The sequence below is a fragment of the Siphateles boraxobius genome, unplaced genomic scaffold (assembly GCF_051911475.1).
Source record: "Siphateles boraxobius isolate OS27281-9 unplaced genomic scaffold, OSU_SipBor_1 9, whole genome shotgun sequence".
Lineage (NCBI taxonomy): Eukaryota > Metazoa > Chordata > Actinopteri > Cypriniformes > Leuciscidae > Siphateles > Siphateles boraxobius.
Genome location: NW_027509219.1, coordinates 6,097,997 through 6,105,188, shown reverse-complemented (window position 1 = coordinate 6,105,188; position 7,192 = coordinate 6,097,997). Strand labels below are relative to the sequence as shown.

Genomic DNA, 7,192 nt, shown 5'->3' with positions numbered 1-7,192 from the left:
GCAGCATCCACTTTGGTGATGTGACGGAAGCCACCTTAAAACGGCGCCAGTGCGCTCATCACACCAGCTACTCTAGGACTAGTGTTACCACCTAAAAAGTTTAGAGGCCTGATCTGCAACATATATAATGAGCATGGATCACTAAGTTTATGGCCAGACACTGTTTTAGTGAAAAAAGGCAGCATATCTGCATGCGTTTATAAAAGAAATTTCATTTCTTTAATCCACCATCACAGTTCAAGCTTGGTTTAGTATAAAAGCCAAATATAGTGGATCGCCTGGTGTGTGCATTCTATTTTATGTAAGATTAAAATGAAAACCAAGCAGATAAAATGAATGTTATTTTATTGGTACTTAAACGTGAGCAGCTAAATAGCTAGCTGCTTAGCTTTTAACCTCTCCCAATTAGTTTAGTTTTAGTTGTAAGCAAAAACCATCAATGATAATTTGAATGATCTATTAGTCAAGAGAAGGAAACCACAGGCTTACCTGTGAGGCTGTGACAGCATCAAATACAGGACATTTTTTTAAATAAATAACAGAATATTTTGAATAACAATATCATACATGCCCTTAATTCTTTCAAGGCATGTGTGTGATGTCTCACTCAGCTGGCAGCGGGGTGCCAAAACCTCAGACACACAATCGTTCGGCTTTTTTCCAGGCTTGGAGAAAAGTAAAACCCCCCTTAACCCAAGGGCCTGCAATTTTTCTAGCTAAAAATACAAGGACACACATACAAAATAACATATATTATTTAAAAATATATCTAGCAATATTTGGAAAATAACCTGCATAAAAACAATACAAGAAATTGCATACCAACAACACAGCTTCATCCTGTATATGAGAGGTAGTCCGATTTTTTTTTTTTGCATTTGAACCCAGCTCTCCCTCTTCTGATCAAATTTTTTTAGTTTCTTTTCTAGCCTCAGCTTATGTGGCTGCTCTTTCTTGCATGTGTTGCAAGTTTTGCAGGCCACATTTAGATCTGTATGGCAGACCATACAGTTTCACCTGGTTGACCCCTGGTCTGGCATTTCTATTATAGATAAAGTAAGAGAGTGACAGATTTTGTGAAGAACTTCTTTCACACAACCAAAACAGAACAAGATTTAAATAAAAAAATGCAATACTTAGGCTACTTGAAAACACCAGGCTTCTGGAAGAGAGGAATAAAGAGAGATAGTGTGTGTGTGTGTGAGAGAGAGAGAGAGAGAGAGAGAGAGAGAGAGAGAGAGAGAGAGAGAGAGAGAGAGAGAGACTGAGACTGACAGTGAGAGTGAGAGTGAGACTAAGAGTGAGAGAGAGTGTGAGAGAGAGAGAGAGGGATAGAAGAGTGGCTCTTAAAAGAGCCGTTGGTTTATTATAAAGATAGACAGGTGAGGTAACAGGGAAGGATGGTGGGTAAAAACAGGAGCTGTTGGACAAAGGAAAACAAAAACATAGTTAATTATAGTAGTTATATGATTCACCTTATGTCAAAATGATTTATGACCCTATGATTGACAGGTGGGCGGGGCTAACCTTTGACCTTCCGGAGGGTGTTCCGGAGGTCCTTTGATGTAGGGATTAACCTTTGACCTTCCGGAGGGGTTGTTCCGGAGGTCCGTTAATGTAGGGATTAACCTTTGACCTATCGATCGATCAAGTTGACAGTTGTCTTTACCCTATTGACCTTTGTATGATATATGAAGTTGCCAGTTGTCTTTGCCAGTTGTCTTTGCCCCATTGATTTTGACCTATTGACCCCGGGGGGAAATAACTTCTTGGTGTGGGAAATCCCCTCCGTGTCGGGGTGAGAAAATAATTTTTCTAATGTCGCATATAGATTAAAATAGATTAGAATTACAAAAGTAAAATCATCTTACCGTTTCACTATGGTGAAGAATTGGATTAAAGTTGACAGTCTCCGCACTGTGTGTGTGCGTCTGTCTGTGAGTGTGTGCGTGTCATCCGATATCCTGGCATTCCTGAGCACGCTATATAAATGGGGATAGTGAGAAAATATCTCCCAGTAACTAAAGTTGAAACACATTCTGTTCTTTAAAAAGTATATAAATGAAATGGTTAATACAATATCTTTTCAAAACAAAAATAAATATCTTACTAAAAATCTACTGAAGCAGTCATTTCAGATTAAATAAGTTTAAAGTTTTTAAACACTCTGTGTTTTGACACTCTGTGATTCAGAGTGGTGGAGGAATGTGTGTGTGTGTGTGTGTGTGTGTGTGTGTGTGTGTGTGTGTGTGTGTGTGTGTGTGTGTGTGTGTGTGTGTATGTGTGTGTGTGTGTGTGTGTGTGTGTGTGTGTGTGTGTGCGTGTGCGTGTGTGCGCGCACGCGCCTGTGCGTGTGTGTGTGTGTGTGTGTGTGTGCGTGTGTGTGTGTGTGTGTGTGTGTGTGTGTGTGTGTGTTCAGCCAGCGTTATGAGACGTTGAGGATGTTTTGTTAGTGTTAATCTTAAAAGTTAATGTTAAAAATAAAAGATAATTTAAAGTCTTAATAAAAACGTTGTAATACAGTCGTATCTTCTATTTATCTTTTGAAGATTACTGTAATGATTTTATTTAACGGTGACCTAAAGTATAATTTTTATTAATATAGCCATAATGATTTTTGTACTGTAACAGCATATTTAATCCCGTACACAAACACGAGCATCACAGAAAACAACATCTTTACATTGTTTTTACATACATTGCACTCACACTATAAATTCCATAAATTAACTAATCTCCATATTTAAATTAAATGATTATAAATATAGAATAATAACAAGTATGTTACTAAAATGAATTCAAACAATTTAAACATAGTTTTAGCTAAATGAATTTATATAAAAAAGTATATATATATATATATATATATATATATATATATATATATATATATATAAATATAAATATAAAAATACCTTACATTTTCATAGTGCCGAAGATGTAGTTCTTTGTGCAATGATAAAAACAATCCAAAGTCATAAACAAAGCCCTCCTGGTTCCTTCAGTGATAAACTACAGGGTGAAATGAATGCATGACCCCCGAGATACAGGACAGATGAGCCTCTGGGACACAATTTCATAGCATATGTAAAGTTAGTCTGCTTTCCAAAGTTTTATTCATACTAAATTCATTTCAAAATCTTAAAAGCTTAAATTAGATCTTTTAAAATTAAAAGACTGTTTAAATCAAAGCTTTAACGTTTTATTAAAATTGTATCTTCTATTTATTTTCTTAGAAGACTTATGTATGATATAAATGATTTTACATAAATTTAACCTAAGCTATTATTTTTACTAAAGCGTCTGTTCAAAAAATAAAGCAAAAACCGTACTTTGGTATCTTAGACAAAAATATTTCAAACAGTATTTTTTGTCCATGCCGCATGAAACATGTTGTCAAAGTTTGTCACAATGTTTTTTTTGTAGTTGTTGTTTTTGTTTTTAAGAAATCCCAGGACTCTACATTGCTCTTATTTAGATTAAGTTGTATCATTTAGAAAACCACCGTACATTTTCAGAGACGCGATGTACCTTTTTTGGTCCGTCACGCAGCATATTTAATTTTACTCCTCTTAATTCAAAGCATGATCTTACTTTTTCTATGGTAGCTATATGATCTATTGCACGTATAAGGTGTATATCATTTTTTACTTTTCTTGTATCTCCCAAACTATCCTTAATCAGTGTGGAAACACACAGGGTGAAACCCTTTACTGAGAATATACTATCGGTTATCTACTCAAAATATATATGTATAACTTTAAAATGTTAGCATTTGTTGATGCGACAGTTTGTCTGTAGGCTGCATGAACAGACTTTGGGAGAGCAGCTGATGATACTATATAGCAGGAAAACATGCCCTTTGACCTCCTCCATTTTGGAGGCTTTTTTGTTAAAGACCCAACAATTTAGTCCTTAAGCGGCTATAGTAATTTATTGCCATGTGTAACCTGAAAAAAAAAAAAACTGAAAGAACATTGTGGACACGCAGCTCTGACGTTTTCCAAGAGTATTTTGCCCAGCCTCTTCTTTATAAAAAGTCAAGACAAATCATTTCTGGACCAAAAACTTTTGCACCCTCACTCCTCTTACCACCTCATCAAAAGACATGTCTAAAAGTGAGTATTGTCTCTATAATTCATTTATGCTACATTGTGTTTTATTTAAAAAGATTGTTTATACATAAGGAAAAGACGGTATAATTCATTAGTGTTTTAAACGTGCTATTGCTGTTTAGCTTACCCTCTAGCATGCTTTGTTGCTCTTACACATTGTTATATGTTCTATATCAAATGTTTTTGGCATCATATATGTTTCAGAAATATATATATATATATATATATATATATATATATATCCATCCAAGCACATTTTACTGTAGTTGGCCGCTGCGGGGTTTCCATAAAGGACTTTTAAAATAAATGTTTTGGTTTTTATTCAGTTTTAAATCTTATTTAGATTATTTGAGTCAAACATGGTTATATGTGCATAGGCCTATTTAATTATTTAATCTGTATTTTATTCCTCTTCAGTTACTTACTTTTTAAATTTCGGTAGGCTACTTTTTAATTCTTCCTTTACTTTGTCTTTGATTTTAACTTTTAGCACTCTGCATGATAAAATTGTTTAAAATGTAAGCTGTAAATATGAATGGCACAATGTGATAACCAAAATATATAAAAGTTAAGTCAAAGCTATTTATATAGCCTAGCGTTTTTCACATTCTCATAATTTAGTTATACATTCTGACGCTGGGACACTGTCAAGCGTCTTCTTTCAGATGGTTCAATATTTATGATATTATGCGCCCCTGAATGGAAAAGAACTGTAAACTTCATCATTGTACTGTAATGAACTGCGTTACTGCCTATAGGATGATTGCATGATTTTTTCCATTTAAAATAACATGGTCTTTCCTTTTCTCTCTCTCTCTAGAGACAGCAAACACTGCAGGACGACCGGACATCCAAGTAACATGTTAGTGTGGTTTATATTTATTTTTAATGAGAAACATTATAGAGTGCAACAGGCGTTTTCTGGAAGTAAAAACACTTCCGGTAACCAGCGACTGTGAAAAAGGGGGCAGGTACTCTATTGGCTGTATAATGAACAATTGACAGATGAAATGACAGATATTTTATGTAAACAGGCAAAATCTCTTCATCTGATGGTGGCCATGTGTTTTCGCCTATCATAACTGGTTTAACTCATGGCTCCTCCTTTGAGATCAACATGACTTCTGCCGAATCAAATGTATCGGCAAATTGAAAGTGTAATAAATCAGTTTTAACTATGTGATGTATTAAATTATTCTTAATTAAGCAGTCCGAGTTAACTATTTGGGACCAATTGGAAATGTACATTCTGACCTAACAGCGTCATGTACAAATTTGTCATGCTCCTGGATTATTTTACTATACTACATTACTATAGCCTTTTATTTACTGCTGATTTTATCAAAGCCACGAATTAACTCAATTCATGGTTGCAATAATAAAATAAATGCACAAGTGACAGATGAACTGACAGATATTTTATGTAAACAGGCAAAATCTCTGCATCTGATGGTGACCATGTGTTTTCACCTATCATAACTGGTTTAACTCATGGCTCCCCCTTTGATATCAACATGACTTCTGCCAAGTCAAATGTACCGGCAAATTGTAAGTGTGATGCATGAGAAACTATTAAAACAGTTTTTTGTATAAAATTAATGTATAAATGTATAAACAATGTATAAAATTAATCTTAATTAAGCAGTCGGAGTTAACTATTTGGGACCAATTTTAAGGAAAGTTACATTCTGATCTAACAGTATCATGTACAAATTTGAAATATTTTTGGTACTATTGAATCAGGTTTTGTAGAATAAGTCATGATGAATTTATCTTATCTGGTGTCATGCTCCTGGATTATTCAGAAATGTAACTATAGCCTTTTATTTTACGGCACTTATTTATTTTACTACAGATTTTATCAAAGCCAAATACTGTCCAAAAGGGGCGACTGGGAAAGAAGAGAAACGGGTCAATACAAGGTTAGATTCAATCTTTATATTCTTTCCCCATTTTGCCTTCATTTTCCTTTTCCTGTTTTAATTTTTCTATTTTTCTATTCTCAGATCATCAAGGGTTTCTGAAAGCAAACACCAGTCAGTTGGTTGAAAATATGAAGAACATTGATCCAATCATTGACGATCTTGACTTGCACAATGAATCAGTTGCAAATGTGCGAGCGAATCCAACACGCCGGATGAAGATGAGGGAACTGCTGGACTGTGTGATGAAGATGAGGGAACTGCTGGACTGTGTGAATTGTGAAAGCATTGCCAAGGAGCTGATCAATGCTTTGTGCAAGCCCATCATCAAAATGTTTTAACATATCGTAAATTTCAATTGTTTGATAAATTATCTAACGATTATACCTAACTATCAACAGTTATATGTGAAACGAGCTCAGTCGCATTAGAGATGGATTCTCGTATCCGGCGATACGATAAGTGTTACGATAGTGTTGTTCAAAATGAAGCCGCGGTAAACAATTTAAAACACTAGCGCTGTTAAACATGCGGTTCAATATAAACAAGAATCCATCTCTAATGCGACTGAGCTCGTTTCACATATAACTGTTGATAGTTAGGTATAATCGTTAGATAATTTATCAAACAATTGAAATTTACGATATGTTAAAACATTTTGATGATGGGCTTGCACAAAGCATTGATCAGCTCCTTGGCAATGCTTTCACAATTCACACAGTCCAGCAGTTCCCTCATCTTCATCACACAGTCCAGCAGTTCCCTCATCTTCATCCGGCGTGTTGGATTCGCTCGCACATTTGCAACTGATTCATTGTGCAAGTCAAGATCGTCAATGATTGGATCAATGTTCTTCATATTTTCAACCAACTGACTGGTGTTTGCTTTCAGAAACCCTTGATGATCTGAGAATAGAAAAATAGAAAAATTAAAACAGGAAAAGGAAAATGAAGGCAAAATGGGGAAAGAATATAAAGATTGAATCTAACCTTGTATTGACCCGTTTCTCTTCTTTCCCAGTCGCCCCTTTTGGACAGTATTTGGCTTTGATAAAATCTGTAGTAAAATAAATAAGTGCCGTAAAATAAAAGGCTATAGTTACATTTCTGAATAATCCAGGAGCATGACACCAGATAAGATAAATTCATCATGACT

General features: G+C 34.9%; 1 long non-coding RNA gene across 1 annotated transcript; it reads right to left on the bottom strand.

Moving 5' to 3' along the window:
• Positions 1-554: 554 nt before the first annotated feature.
• Positions 555-1,222, bottom strand: LOC143732835 (uncharacterized). The gene is made up of 3 exons (XR_013201185.1): positions 1,137-1,222; positions 823-1,042; positions 555-716 (listed from the first exon to the last, which is right to left on the bottom strand). It is a non-coding gene; the product is annotated as an uncharacterized LOC143732835 (long non-coding RNA).
• Positions 1,223-7,192: the final 5,970 nt, after the last annotated feature.